The 16678-nt window shown below is 43.6% G+C and overlaps 1 pseudogene; it reads left to right on the top strand.

Moving 5' to 3' along the window:
• The first annotated feature begins 303 nt into the window (after positions 1 to 303).
• The window catches only part of LOC122196318 (F-box protein SKIP2-like), a 29217-nt pseudogene continuing 12842 nt past the window's right edge, over positions 304 to 16678 (top strand).

The raw sequence follows: 16678 nt of genomic DNA, 5'->3' as shown, positions 1-16678 counted from the left end.
AAAATACTATAGGAGTATTTTCTAGAGTCAAATTCGTTATAAAGATTCTCATCCAAGTGTTGCTACTCATTCCCTTTAGCGATAATTCTCTTTCATTGGTAGTTTTCCTATATATTATCGCATAGTAGAACACTCTATCTGCCATAATGAGATATCTCTTGCTTCATATCTCTTGATTCAACCCAGAGGACTTACCATCCTCTCTTTCCCTGATCATTTTAGATCAAGATGCCTCCAAAGAAAAGACCCAGCTCAAAGAACAACAATCCTCCGCCACCACCTCCTCCTTAATTCGATCATGTCATGTTCCAAGCAGCTGTTACTGCTGTTGTGGCTGCCGCGATGTCACAGATGAATCCTGGCGGAGCTGGTGGACAGGGAGGTGGTATTCATCCCCAGAACCAGGAAGGTGGTCAGGGACACCAGAAGGAGTGTTCCTATAAAGAATTCATGAATGTGAAACCCTTGTCTTTCAATGGCACTGGAGGTGTTATTGCCCTGACTCGATGGTTCGAGAAGATCGAGTCTATCTTCGAAATCTATTCCTGTGCGGAAGCTAATGAAGTGAAATTCGCCGCCTGCACTTTCACTGATAAAGCATTGATTTGGTGGAATGGCCGAGTCAAATCCTTAACCCTGCCAGTAGCAAATGCTATGGGTTGGGAGATATTGAAAGAGCTCATGCTTGCTGAGTACTGCCCATGGGGCGAAATGCAAAAACTGGAGCACGAACTCTGGAACCTAAAGATGAAGGGTTCCGATATTGCTGCCTACACTTCTAGGTTTGAAGACCTAGCACTCCTTTACCCGGGGATGGCCACCCCGGAAAGCAAGAAGATAGAAAGGTACATTTGGGGATTGACACCCCCAACTCATGGGAATGTCTTGGTTGTTAGGCCAAACACTTTTGAAAGCACCAAGTGCCTGGCGCAGACCCTTATAGATCACGAGGTCGATCTGGATAAAGTAAAAACCACTTCAGAACCAGCAAAGGAGAGTAGGGATAACAAAAAAGAAATTCTAGAACAAACGGAAGGGTCAGAGTTCACAAGGATCCTCCAAGAAGCAACAACCTGTGGTAGTCCATGCTGCTACTACTCTTGTCGCCACTTCTACAGCTCAAGCACCTACTAGTGGATATACTGGTACCCTTCCTTGGTGCAACAAGTGTAGTTACCACCATTGTATCCCCAGTCCATGTCGTGAAATGCTCTGCAACAACTGTGGCAAGAAGGGTCACCTTGCACGAAACTGCAGAACACCATCCCAACCAACCAATCAAGCATCCGGAGCAGGTGTCAGTCAAGCCTGCTATGCTTGTGGTGAGGTCGGGCATTACAAGAGGAACTGCCCAAAAGCAACAACGACCAACAACACTGGGAGAGTTCTAACGATGAGGCAAGAGGAGGCAGTCTCCGATCCCACCGTTGTCACGGGTACGTTCCTTCTAGACAACTCTTATGCATGCATCCTTTTCGATTCTGGTGCTGAAAGAAGTTTTGTTAGTCATGCATTCAAGCATCTTCTTAAACATAATCCTCAACCGCTAACCGAGACATTTACCGTCGAGATGGCTAACGGTGAGAAAGATAACGCTAACAATATATTCATAGGCTGCACCCTTACCCTCAACGATCATTATTTCCCCATCGACCTCATGCCAGTCTCTATAAAAAGCTTTGATGTTATCATTGGCATGGATTGGTTGAGCCCCAATCATGTTGATATCCTTTGTTACGAAAAAGCTATTCATCTCAATCTTCCCTCTGGCCAGACCCTCATGATCTACGGCGATAAACTTAGTTCCAATCGTCGCATCATTTCATGCATCAAAACCCAAAAGCTTTTGCGAAAGGAGTGCCATGCATTCCTAGCCCATGTGATAAACAAGAAACGGGAAGTTAAAGACCTCGAGAGCATCCCCGAAGTCCGCAAATTTCCTGATGTCTTTCCCGAAGAGCTCCCAGGAATTCCTCCCGAGCGCCAAGTCAAGTTTCGCATCGACCTAATACCCGGAGCAACCCCCGTAGCCAAGTCTCCATATCGCTTAGCGCCAGCAGAAATGCAGGAGTTATCCAGTCAGCTTAATGAGCTACTCAGCAAAGGATTTATCAGACCGAGATCTTCACCTTGGGGAGCCCCGGTGTTATTCGTGAAAAAGAAGGATGGATCCTTTCGAATGTGTATAGATTACCGGTAATTGAACAAGCTGACCGTCAAAAACTATTATCCTCTTCCTTGAATAGATGACCTTGTTTATCAACTTCAGGGAGCCAGTTACTTCTCGAAAATAGACCTTAGATCAGGGTACCATCAGCTACGAGTTCATGAGAGTGATGTTTCCAAGACAGCATTCAGGACTCGATATGGTCACTACGAATTTGTAGTGATCCCCTTTGGTCTAACCAACGCACCGGCAGTGTTCATGGACCTGATGAACCAGGTATATCGTCCCTTCCTAGACAAGTTTGTTATCGTTTTCATTGACGACATACTTGTCTATTCCAAAAGCGAGGAAGATCACAAACAACACTTGAGACTAGTGTTGGAAACACTTAGATCGGAGAAGCTGTACGCAAAATTCTCCATGTGTGAATTCTAGATTTGGAATGTAACTTTCTTAGAGCACGTGGTAAGCGAGGAGGGCATACACATGGACCCTTCCAAAATCAAGGTGATAGAGAATTGGTCGGCACCGAAGACACCCACAGAAATCCGTCAATTCTTGGGTCTTGCTGGCTATTATCGTAGATTCATCCAGAATTTTTCTAGAATTGCCAAACCCCTAACTACTCTGTCATAGAAAGGTGTACCCTTTTCTTGGAGTGAAAAGCAAGACGCTACATTTCAAACGTTGAAGCGAGCCTTGTGTAGCGCACCTATTCTGTCCCTGCCCGAAGGGACGGAGGACTTTGTTGTCTACTGCGATGCATCCAACCAGGGCTTAGGCTGTGTGCTTATGCAGCGAGGGAAGGTTATTGCTTATGCCTCGAGACAGCTAAAGGCACACGAGGTCAACTATACAACTCATGACCTGGAGTTAGTAGCAGTGGTCTTCGCACTAAAGATTTGGAGACATTATCTTTACGGGACCATGTGCACGATCTTCACGGACCATAAAAGCCTACAACACATCTTCGATCAGAAGGACTTAAACATGAGACAACGGTGATGGGTAGAGCTGCTTAGTGACTATGAGTGCGAAATCCGCTACCATCCCCGCAAGGCCAATTTGGTGGCAAATGCCCTTAGCCGAAAGGAAAGCTCAGGCAACAAGGCGAATGCACTGACAATGACCATCCATTCCCACTTATCCGCACAAATCCGAGAGGCTCAGTTGGAAGCCCTAAAACCAGAGAACATGTTGAATGAAGCCTTGAGGGGAATGGATAAGAATCTTGAGATCAGAGGTGATGGAGTTTATTGTTTTATGGATCGAATCTGGACCCCAAAGATCGGAGGTTTCAGGGAGGTTGTCATGATCGAAGCTCACAAGACTAGATACTCCGTGCACCCAGGTTCGGATAAGATGTACCTAGATCTCAAGAAACTATACTGATGGCCAAATATGAAAGCCGAAATCTCTACCTTCGCGGGCAAGTGTCTGACTTGCGCCAAGGTGAAGGTCAAATATCAGAAACCCTCAGGTCTGCTCCAGCAGCCCGAAATACCTGAGTGGAAATGGGAGATGATTACTATGGATTTTATTACCAAATTACCCAAATCTCCGAGTGGGTACGATACCATTTGGGTAATTGTCGATCGGTTGACAAAATCCGCTCACTTCCTACCGATCAAAGAAACGTTCAAAATAAAAAGACACACGCGAATCTACATTCAGGAGATAGTCCGACTGCATAGTGTGCCTGTGTCCAATATCTCCGATCGAGATAGAAGGTTTACCTCGAGATTTTGGTATTCCCTACAGAAGGCTCTTGGAACTAAGTTAGACATGAGCACGGCTTATCATCCTCAGACAGATGAGCAGAGTGAGAGAATTATCCAGACCTTGGAAGACATGTTGAGAGCATGTGTCATCGATTTCTGAAAGTCGTGGGACACCCATTTACCCTTGGTCGAGTTCTCATATAACAACAGTTACCACACCAGTATCAAGGCTGCCCCGTTCAAAACCCTCTACGGTCGGAAGTGCAGATCCCCTTTGTGCTGGGCCGAGGTAGGGGACACGCAGCTAGCCAAGGGTCGAGTCCCCGATAGTGCTCTCGTTGGTCCTGAAATCATCCGTGAAACTACCGAAAATATCATTCAAATTCGAGATCGATTGAAAGCCTCTAGATACAAAAAAAGACCTATGCCGATAAACGACGAAAACCCTTGGAATTCCAGGTTGGAGATCGTGTCCTGTTGAAGGTCTCGCCCTGGAAAGGCATGATACGCTTTGGAAAGCGCAGGAAACTGAACCGAAGATACATAGTACCTTTCGAGATCCTTGCTAGGATCGGTCCCATGGCCTACAAACTCCGATTACCTCATGAACTTAGCAACATCCATCCTGTATTCCACGTCTCTAATCTTAAGAAGTGCATATCCAATGAAACCCTTGTGATCCCTCTTGATGAGATCGGAGTCAACGAGAACCTCAACTTCGTGGAAGAACCAATCGAAATCATGGGTCGAGAGATCAAACGAACAAAGCAAAGCCGCATCCCGATAGTGAAGGTTCACTGGAACGCCAAACGAGGACCCGAATTCACTTGGGAACGCGAAGATTCAATGAAATAGAAATATCCGCATCTCTTTCCAAATCCATGATTTGTAACTTAATTCTAAATTTGGGATGAAATTTCCTCTAACGTGGGGATGATGTGACAACCCGAAATTTATTCTGTCACTGTAACCCACTTCCGTCAATAAAATTTAGACAAAACTTCAAAAATCGTCCTTGTGGTTTTCGAAAATATCAAGTTTAGTCCCTAAGTTCAAAAAAACTCACAGATGGTCCCTGTGGTTTCAAAACTTTTAACAAATGGTCCTTTTCGCTAACACCGTTAACATTTAACCGTTAAGTGAAGGGCATTTTAGTCATTTTACCACCACAGGGACCATTTATGAAGTTTGCCTTAATTTTTTTTAAAAAAAAAGAAAAAAATTATTTAATATTAAAGGGCCCCACCTCTCTCTCTCTCTCTCTCGTAAGATCAAAAAACCCACCTACCCTATCATCTTCTTCCCATTCTTCACCTGCAACTGATGTAGGTATGGCCAGCTTAGCGGAATACTACAAGGGTTTGAAGAAATTCTCTTGTGGATCTTGCATGTTCGGTGCTAAAGGCATAAACGCCCTCCTCGATAGCTGTTCTTATCTCGAGGAGCTGTCTGTTAAACGATTTGTTGAGATTAAAACCCTAAATGAGATTTGATGAACAAGATGCGGAAAATAAGAACAAACACAAATATGAAGATTATGTCGAATGATCACTCGATTTATTGAATTGTGAGGAACAAATTACACTTAAGAAATAAGAATCTAACTCTACAAGAAACCTCACAACGTGGCGGCTACATTTTGCCTAACTCTTCACCCTAATTGTGAATAATACATGACTATTTATAGGGAAAAGACAAGTCTTGGGCTTTTAACCTAGAATTCATCAAAGGGGCCCATTGCCATCATCCATGGAGTGCTTTGAAACCCTACAATCTCCCCCTCAAAGTATGGAATGGATGACAATGCTTTAACTTCCAAAACAAGCATCTATCAAATAAAAAGATCTGCAACGAGGAATATATGAAGCAATCCACGAATCTTGATTCTTCAATAGTCTTCAAACACGGGCTCTAGGATATATAAATCAAGCACTGAAGTAATGTCTTTAAACTTCATTTTCGAATGTAATCCCAAAGAATCTTCATGAAAACCAAACCCGCCATAAAAACCCATTTCAGAATAAAGAGACCGAATCACTTATTGTCTTTGAAGAGCTCCTCCTCCAAGTCACAATGATCTTCAAATAAGCTAATGATATAACCCATCAAAAAATATCATGTAAGAACCCAAACTTTAAGATTCGTAATGCCACTTGATCGAGAAAATACAAGAAGTCGTAGATATAACAAGTCCTTAGCAGAGCTCGATGAAAAACTTCCACAGTAAAGGATACTTCTTTGTAAAAGCTTTAGCAGAGCTCGATGAAGAACTTCCGCTGTAAAAGCTACCTTCATAATTCTACCAAAAGCTATATAAAAAATCTTCAACTTTGAAAAGTCACAAATCCAATTTCGAATGGCCATACCAAATTCTCCCCCGATTTATAATCAAAAACATGATTATAAAGCCTTCAAATGGTCATGAGAATGATCTTGAATGGATAAAAATTTACTAAGCTCCCCCGCGACAAAAAGATATACACAATGAAGTATAAAATCCGAAAAAATCGTGAAAATTTGACGTGATGAGATTTAAAAATAATAACTTTTAATCTATAAAGATCGATTAGATCATGAACAGGTATATGAATATGAAACTGCAAGAACACAATATAAATAACAAGGCAGAACGCAATAATAAGAACAAACAGCTTGAATCAAACGTGTCGAATGATTAAACAAAATCCTTAGAAGAGCTCGATTAAGAACATCAACTGTAAAGGATTGGAAGATTACAAGAGAGCAATATCGTAAACTCTGGAACGCTAAAACAGAAATCTTGAATCTTAACCTAATATGCATGCAAACGATAACTTATATACAATACATAAAAGGCTCTCGGTAGGACAGGCCCAAACCGGAGAATACAAGGCTAATCTACGAGCCCAAAAGACGCAATACAAAACAGAACTTCAGCCCAACAATCTCCCCCTTTGCGTCAATTTGGAGCGAGACCATTCACTTCTTACTTGGGCCGGCAGCTGAAGCTGGTACCTTCTTCTTCACGGTACTAAACAGACACTTGGTTATGGAAAGGATGGTCTGTCTAAACCGGATGTACCAATTAATCATATCTTCAAAATATTTGATGTCATCAGCCGAATTGTCCTTACACTGCTTGACGATAGATAGGATGTGTTCCAAGCAGGTAGTGGTGTAGAGGTGCTTGTCAGCTAACGCGAACAGACATTTCTGTCCTTCGGCTCTGGTGAACATCACAGAGTTTCGCCTCGAATCTATCTTGCCCATTTTCATCATGTTTAGATCACTGGCCGATCCCACAGGCTTGACTTTCGGTTTCTTCTTAAACACTGTGGCAACCTCCTGATCCATTAGGGCCACCTCCATGATATAGCATGCCAGCATCCTTTTGACATGGTCTAAGATGGGACCATATTCGGCTTCGTTTGTCAGCAAGATGTTGTACAAGACTATCCAATCATGAGGGTTCAGATTGGGCAGATCCGCCAGAGAGATCATGTGAGCAGTTCTTGCAGATCCTCGGATAAGCTTGAACTTGACGTTTGTGAATCTCCCTACGGCAAACGGCTTCATCACCCGAACACTGACAATCTTCTGGGCGCTCCATGTAAGGTATTGAGGGCGAGCTGCCTCCAGATAAAAGTCAATGAGCTCCCTGTCAAGCTCATCGTTCGGATGCGGGACTTCGAAAATGTTGGAGAAGGCGTGGAAGATGAACGCCTTTCGAGTCAGCGGCATATCAAATTGCGAATCGACCGAGTTAATGCAGTCGAATGATATCACCGGCTCGAGCCATAGTATACTAGGAGTCTCTATGGCCTCTTTTATCAGTCGATCCCTGGTCCAGGCAGGGAAGAGCAGCTTTCGGCTCTCAAGGAGATCGTTGGCTTCTTTTTGTTTACGTTCGGCTTCTTCAGCTTCACGTGCCACACGACTGACATCGTCATCAGTATTGCGACTGTTCTTTCTCTTTAACATGTCCGCAATAGTCTCCTTGTCTTCATCTTCATCTTCATCTTCATCTCCTCCCTCTGCAATGTTTTTGCCCTTGTCCTTCACACCCGAACCCGAGGCATGACCAGTTGGGGGTGGTTCGGTTGTGTGAGTTGCTTTTGAGGAAGGAGGTGGTTTCGATCCTTTCTTCTCATCTCCCCCTTGTTTCGGAATGGACACGAAACTAGGTAGGCCTTCAATTTTACTCAAGAGAGCCATGGCCGGAGAGAGTTTCTCAGCGAGGGTACGCCTCACCGAGTGATTCAGAATGGGGTCGTGTGCTTCCAGGATGTTGGTTAGAGCGGTGTGGACATCCGAAACACACGTCTTGATGATTTCCCTTTCGGATCGAAGAGCCTCCAATTGTTGTTGGGAGTTGGAAAGTTGGGTGCTCTTGACCTTGAGGGCAGTAGTCTTACTCGCCAGGACGTCCATCAGTGTATTTTCAGCCGCAAGATCCTCTTGTAGCTTTGCCAAGCGGGCTTCAATGGAGGCACGGAGTGCCGAGTTGTCGTCGCTAAGGTTTTGTCTGAGGGTAGCGAACGAGGATAACTCCGTCTTTACAAACTGGGCCAATTGATTAACAAGTGGTTCCAGAGTTGTTTTGGTGGCATCGGCGCGTTCCTGCATAGACTGCAGCAGGATTGTAGCGTCATGGAATAGTTTATCGACTTTTTCGGTCGCTGCCTCACAAGCTCGGGTGGAGGCGTCTATTGCAGCAGTAGCAGAGGCCACTGAGTCATGTTGAGCCCTAGAGAAGGCATCAACTATCCTCTGAAGGGCAGCTTCAGATAAGGATGACTGCTGATTTGAAGAGGAGGCGAGAAGTTGATCAACCTTCTCGTTCAGCTCGCGGAGATGCTACTTGGTTACAGGAGCATCATCCTCCTCATCACTTTGAACTTGAAACGGACTATAGTAGACCGAATCAAAGTTCAGGTGATCACCACCTAGGTATTGATCATCGCCATCGGATGTGTCTTCTGGAGATTGAGGTGGTGGTGAAGCTGGGGGTGTTATGGGTTTGGTTGGTTCAGGTTGAGTAGGTGGGGGGTTAGTTTCGGGTGGTGGTTGTGTATGGGTTTCGGTTTGTGGAGGTTCGGTTACGGGTGGGGTTTCGGTTGATGTGGTGAATATGGGTGGTGGTATAGGGAATGAGGTTGGTGGTATAGTAGGGGTTATGGTGGGAATGGAAATAGGAATAGTGGGTGGAGGGGAAGGAACTGGGGATTGGTGAAGTTCCATCTCCGGGGTTGGGGACCGAGGGGGTGTGTTGCCTCTTTGTGGAGATTCGTCTCCTTGTGACCCCTCAGAGTCCGAACTCCTACTTTCGGATTCACTAGAGGTTGAGGAAAGGACGAGCGTCCGTTTCGGTTGGGTCTTCCTCCTTTTCGGTTTTGGAGAGGAAGCAGCCTTCGGTTGTTTGCGTTTCTTGGGAGTGGGTTTTGGGGCTTTTGATGGTTTCTTCCCCTTGTCTGCCTTCTTACCCCTTGCCACCGGTTTGTCAGCATCATGAATTGATCGCAGCATGTCCGGTGTCAGTTCCCTCGGACCAGATGGCCCTAACTCCTTGATTGCCTTGATCATACTGCTGTCTGATGGCACACTACCATACATCGACTCCGGGATAGAGCCAATGAAGGAGAATTTCGATGCAGCGGATACGATGATCTTCGTGGTGTGGAACGTACCAATCGAAGACATCGGTGCACCGTCAGCAGTTTGGACGTCAAACCTGTCCATGGCCCATCTTGTGATCAAGATCCAAAACCGGGCCAGCGACACTTCAGAGTGTCGAGAAGTGGAAGAAAGGCTCTGAATCAGCTGTTGCCAAAGGACAGACCCGTAATCGAGGTTGATCCCGTTGTAGACCCCATACATGATTGACAGGAAAAGACGACTGGCCCCGTCCGATCCTGAGGTTCGTTCTGACAGTCCCTTGAAGAGAACTGTGAATAACCCATTCCATTGGGGCGGTAGGCATGACTTCTTGAATCTGGCGACGGAGGTGAGAACTTCCGTGTAGCCCATGTTGTAGAACATGCTGTAGAGCATACCAACCGGAATTGTCTCTGGATGAACACGCGATGGGTCAGCAGCAAACCCAAGCATAGAGCAGAAGCGGGAACGAGAAATCGACGTCTTGTGTTCCGCCACTTCGAAAAAGATTCTGTCGACACCCTTGTCGTAGTAGGCCGTCGCATAGACCTGAGATAGAGCCACCATTGGCACCGTTTCAATCCTGGACAATGCCGGAGCAAGTTGGGAGTACTTGAGGCATTCAATAATCGGCGACATGTAGGGATCATAGGCTAGTGGGTTCAGATCAATGATAAGGCATTGTTGAGGTCTGAGGGGAAGAATTTGAGAGGTGGCATGAACGGATGAAGATTCAGCCATTGTTGCAGGTGTGGAGAAGAAGATGACCGGGAGAGAGTTTGGAAGTATTTTTGCTTTGGAAATTATGGGGCAGTAAAGAGGTAAAAGGTGGTCTGGATGGGTTTTTATAGTAGGTGATAGGAGAGAGAAAGATCGATTCAAATCTTTTATGGAAATATGGAAGGGTATTTGAGTGACTGATTGGTGACAGTTGGGACGTGCGATGATCACGTAGGAGAGAGAGTGTCAGATTCCTAGGATTACGCCGCCCAATAAGCGCCGGTTCAGAGAGAGGAACCGTTTCCATTTCCACACGCGCCATTAATGCTAGATGGATGACGCTTCAATACTCGCACACGCGTCCAATAGTGTCAGAAAAAAGCGCGGCCTCTTCAAATTCACGCGCCCGCCTTTTTACCGTCGTTTGAATTTCTATCCTTTGAACTTCCGCCGCGTCAGCATCTTTTGTCTCTTCCCCTTTTTAACCTGCTGTCTTTTGAATAAAAGCCCACGTGGATTATTGGTAACCACAACTTCATTATGAACCATCCATTAATTATCCAGCCTGTAAAATAATTAGTAACGGAATTTTGGAAAATCTAGGATTTTCGTGCTAAGAGTGTAAAAGATAAGGAAATAAAGCAACTCTTTTTGGAATAATCTGTGATGTCAATTATGACACGAAACTGATGATCCCGGGCACGAATCTCTTCCTTCATGGTCAAGAGAGACCGCAAAGTGTTAGTGTGGAATCCCGTTAAATTACGATCAAACATTCATTAATAAATGTTGAAAGGCTTCTTGTAATAAGGCAAATTAAGGGTGGTTTCGCTTTGATTCATCAATTCAATTCTTGATATAAGAACGAATGTGAACAAAGTACTTGTGAGACCAGTGTAGTCTGTTGAACAAGTAGGGTTGAGTTGATTCTGTAGTGGCTTGGATGAATATGAAATCTCAGATAAAAATTTAAAACTGGATCCCTTGGAAGAAATGTTATGGTGTGTAACAATTTCATTGGAACCACGCAAAAAAAAAAATTGAGATTTCATGAAGGTACATTCGTCAATTCATTGGTGAAAACTTGATCAATTTAATTGGTCACCGTCAATTCTTTGGTGTTGAATTTTGGGTTTCACTCAGTTCGTAGTGGCACGAAACTAGGATCATAAACACAGATGTTGCGTAACCATAAACCTCAGTGGTAGTTTCTGAGAGTCTCTAGGGTTACAGTGATGAAACGAATGTTATGGAGAAGTGTAATGGGGATGGTGAAAGAAGACATAGTACCTCTGCTGTGAGAGAAAGGACCAAGCAGGAGACTCTTAACTCATGTGAGAAGAGTGTGAGGTAGCTCATGATTAGAATAAATAAGTTAGCCTTATTGGGAAGACAAGGTTTGTGTATACCAAGTCGTGAAGACAATTATTCAAAATCTTATGAGGCTTGGGACACATACAGCAGCATGCTTCTAGGGACACTTAAGTAATTCAGCAAATATATCCCCATAAGTAAACGAACATACAAAAAAAAAAAACATATTTTTGGAGTGTTTGAAATTTATATATAAAAAAAAATGAAAATAAAAATAGAAAAGATTAAAAAATAAGACAAGAAAAAAAAAAACTTTTGATTCAAAAAAAAAATTGAAAAACCGAACCCGAACGTTCGGTTGTTTTCGGTTGGAAAAAGTTGAAAAACCGAACCCGAACCTTCGGTTGGTTTCGGTTCAGGAAAATTTTGAAAAACCGAACCCGAACCTTCGGTTGGTTTCGGTTCAGGAAAACTTTGAAAAACCGAAGAGTTTAGATATGCAATAAAATAATAAAAAAAAATCTTTTTACATAAAGAAAAACAAATTTTGCACAAGAAATATACAACCTAGAAAAACTACCTTTGAAGTAATGAGCGAGTGAAATGGTTGAACCGAACCCGAACGTTCGGTTGGTTTCGCTTCTTACGTTTGAGATTGAGAGGTAGTGTGAGGTACTGACTCTGATTCCATCATACCTAGTCCTTGCAAAATTTTATTGAATGAGGCTTCTGGAAGAGCTTTGGTGAAGACGTCAGCCAGTTGATCAGTGGTTCTTACGAAGTGAACTTCGACATTTCCATCTTCCACATGATCTTTGATGAAGTGATACCTCAGTGCTATGTGTTTGGTTTTAGAGTGTTGCACCGGGTTATGACAGATCCTAATTGCACTTTCAGAGTCGCAATATAGAGGGATCTTCTTCATATTGAGTCCATAGTCTCGAAGTTGACTCTGGATCCAAATCACTTGTGATGTGCAGGATGCAGCGGCAATGTATTCCGCTTCAGCAGTAGACAGCGACACACATGTTTGTTTCTTGGATTGCCAGCTGACCAACTTCCCATCAAGAAATTGACAGCCACCAGTTGTGCTTTTGCGGTCGAGTCCACATCCTCCAAGGTCTGCATCAGAATAGGCTTGAACGAAGAAGCCAGAGTTGGATGGATACCATAGACCCAAGGAGGCGGTTCGCTTGAGATAGCGTAGGATGTTCTTCACTGCCAGCATGTGAGGTTCGCGTGGGTTAGCCTGAAATCGAGCACAATAACATACAGAAAACATGATATCAGGCCTGCTAGCAGTTAGATACATCAGTGAGCCTATCATTTGACGATAGAGCGTGATGTCGACGGCCGGTTTATCTAGTGAAGGGGTAAGTTTGGTGCCGAATGCCATAGGGACTTTGACTTTTGAGTCTCCCATCATGCCAAACTTTGCTAGGAGAGTCTTTGTGTAAGCTTCCTGATTGATAAAGATGCCTTCGGGTCCCTGTCTTATATTTAAACCAAGGAAAAAATTAATAGGACCCATTGAGCTCATTTCAAACTTAGTCTCCATCAACTTTCTGAATTCAGCTGTTAAGCTGGGATTCGTAGAGCCAAAGATGATGTCATCGACATAAATTTGAACTATCATAAGGTGGTTACCTTCCTTTTTGCGAAAGAAGGTGGGGTCAACCGAACCTTGTTTGAATTTGGACATCTTTAAAAATTTTGTAAGCGTTTCATACCAGGCTCTCGGAGCTTGTTTGAGGCCGTACACAGCTTTATCCAGAATGTAGCAATGATTTGGATATTTTTCATTCACGAACCCAGGAGGTTGCTCCACATACACCGTTTCTTCAAGTTCTCCATTGAGAAATGCGCACTTGACGTCCATTTGGAAGACCTCAAAGTTTTTGTGAGCAGCATAGGCCAGAAATATTCTAACCGATTCTAGCCTAGCTACTGGAGCGAACGTTTCTTCGTAATCTATCCCTTCCTCCTGACAGTATCCCTTGACAACCAGACGAGCCTTGTTCCTTATGACATTACCTTCCTTGTCCATTTTGTTTCTAAAGACCCATTTAAGACCAACAACTGAAGCATCCGGAGGAGTTGGAATGAGACGCCAGACTTTATTCCTCTCAAACTCGTTTAGTTCGTCTTGCATAGCTTGAACCCAATCAGAGTGATCGAGGGCAGTGTTCACTGTCTTCGGTTCGACTTTTGATACAAATGAGTTAAACATACAAAACTCAACTTTTGAGAATAAGGATGTCTGTTTTGCCTTCAGTTGAGATCGGGTCAGAACCTTTTCAGATACATCACCAACTACTTGAGAGATAGGATGATCTCTGGTCCATTTTGTAAGAGGAGGGTAATTCGGATCAAAGGATGGATCTAGTTTAGCGTTGATCATCTCTTCAGGCTCGGATTGGCTATCAAAATCAAGCGTCATATCATCATGCTCCCCCTCAATTGATGAGTCTTGAGAAACATGAGGTTCAGGGGTTTCTTGAGGTGCTGGATGTTCAGGCATTGAAGCACCTTCGCTTGGAGAGGGATCTTCGGTTGGAGAGGTACCTTCGGTTGTTGAAGGACCTTCGGTTGAAGTAGTAGAGCTTGGCTCCCCCTGGACTTGTGAGCTTGGCTCCCCCTCGACTGAAGCATTGTTGGTTGGAGATTCATCAGTAGGCGATTCTTCTTCATGCATTCTTCTTGCAGCATCTTCGACAATCTTCTTCATATGATCTATTTTGTTGTCGGCTGCCCCTGCTTCTGAGAGAGAAGCTTTTTCCGGTTCATCAAAGAGATCCAGAAAATTCTCGTACATATTGGCGATTGAGATTGTGACTTGACCAGTTTGAGGGAAGATTTCCCTGGCAGTGTCATCTATGGCCTGTAGCTTCTTGACATAGCTATCGTCGAAGGTCACATAGTATGTTTCTTCAATCCTTCTTGATCGTTTGTTTAGGACCCTGTACGCCTTTGAAGTGAGTGAGTATCCCAGAAAGATTCCCTCGTCGGCTTTGACATCAAACTTGTTGCGGTGTTCTTTAGAGTTAAAGATGAAACACCTTGAGCCAAAAACATGGAAAATTTTCACATTGGGCTTCCTGTTGTTTAGTATCTCATATGGTGTGAGCGTGAATCGCTTGTTGAGATAGGACCTGTTTTGTGTATAACAAGCAGCAGAAATAGCATCAGCCCAAAAATATAGAGGTAAGGAAGCGAAACTTAACATAGTTCGGGCAGCTTCACACAGAGATCGGTTTCGTCTTTCGACTATTCCATTCTGCTGTGGTGTGTAGGGAGCTGAGAAATTATGGCTAATTCCCTTTTCTGCAAGAAACGCTTCAAACTCCCTGTTCTTGAATTCGAGACCATTGTCGCTCCTGATGTTGCGAACGACCTTCTTGAGCTGGACTTCAATTTGCTTGATAAACACTTTCAGCTTTTGAGTCGCTTCAGATTTGAGCTTTAGAAAGAACACCCATGTAAATCTAGAGAAGTCATCAACGACAACAAGAATGTACTTGCTACCACCGATGCTTTCAATAGATGAAGGACCACACAAATCGATATGAAGCAATTCGAGTGGTTCAACAACTTTTGTGTTAACTATGGATGGGTGACTTTGACGACTCTGCTTTCCCATTTCACATGCAGCACATAAATGCTCTCTGTCAAACTTGAGCAATGGAAGACCCCTAACATGACCTCCAGTGACAAGTCGGTTGATATCTTTGAAATTGAGATGAGAGAGTCTTCTGTGCCACAACCAGCTTTCTTCGTATTGAGCTTTTGATAGCAGACAAATTGCTGGGTTTCCTTTGATGGGTTTCATGTTCAGCGGAAACATTTCACCCTTTCGCTCTGACTTCAGAATCACTTTCTTTGTTGTTTTCTCTATGATTTCAGAACCTTCATCATCGAATGAAACTTTGAGACCTGTACCTCCAACAAGCTGAGATACACTGATGAGGTTGTGTTGAAGTCCTTCCACATAAGCCACCTTTCTTATGGTAAAATCACCATTCGTTATCATCCCATATCCCTTTATGGTGCCGTAAGAGTTATTTCCAAACTTAACGTTGCCACCATTTGCAAGAGATCTGTATTCCCTGAGTTCCTCCTTCCTTCCTGTCATGTGACGCGAGCAGCCACTGTCGATGTACCATTCTTCGTCAAACTGCTCGTCACTTATAACCTGCAAAAATTAAGCAGATTTAGGAACCCAAAGTTTCTTGGGTCCATGTGAGGTTTTCATGGGAACAGGAATAGTTAGAGAGATATCAACAAGATATGTTCTTTTAATTAAAGTTGTTTCATCTTTCTTTTTAATGGTGAAAACTTTTATTTTGTTAGGATTGGATTTGTTCGCTTTAGACTCAGTTTTGAATTCACGGACTTTCTGCTTTTCCTTCTGTTCAGCAGATGGACGTGGTTTTTGAGAACCCATGGAATTAGTGTTAGAGCAAGATGGAGATGAACAAGAAGAATTAGGAAGAGAGGATTTGGATTTGGATGGAGGTGTCTTCCTTGCTGATGACTCTAGGTGACCCTTTTGCTTTTGATCGTTGGTGGGTTTAACTTTTGAGTCTTGTTCTCTTCTGACTTCAGAACTGAACCTCTGAGTTCGGTTGGAGTTGTTCTTGGAATCGAACCTTTGGTTTCGGTTGAAATTCTTTTCAGAACCGAACCTTGGCTTTCGGTTAGAATTTTCTTGCGAACCGAACCTTGGCTTTCGGTTGGTATCTTCTTGCGAACCGAACCTTGGCTTTCGGTTGGTATCTTCTTGCGAACCGAACCTTGGCTTTCTTACGGGATTATTTTCATACTTCAGATTCTTGTCCTTGTGTGAATAGTATGCATTCTGGGAGTGCCAGAATTGTTTCCTTTCAGAAAGGTTTTTCCTGTATCTTAGGTTCCTTTCTATCTTTTTATCCCTCATCTGTTTAGGTTGATGATGAACGTTCGCTTTCGCTTTTGATGTAACCTTTGCTGATTCCTTTTGAACTTTAGGAGTTTTTCTTTGAAACAAGGGAGCAGAGGGAATATCTGAAGAAGATTCAGTTTGTCCTGAGGAAGTGGAAGGAGTATCTGATGAAGTTTCACTTCGAGCTGTTGGCGTTGAAGG

Source organism: Lactuca sativa, chromosome 8 (genome assembly GCF_002870075.4).
Source record: "Lactuca sativa cultivar Salinas chromosome 8, Lsat_Salinas_v11, whole genome shotgun sequence".
Classification (NCBI taxonomy): Eukaryota; Viridiplantae; Streptophyta; class Magnoliopsida; order Asterales; family Asteraceae; genus Lactuca; species Lactuca sativa.
This window is presented reverse-complemented; position numbering and strand designations above follow the sequence as displayed.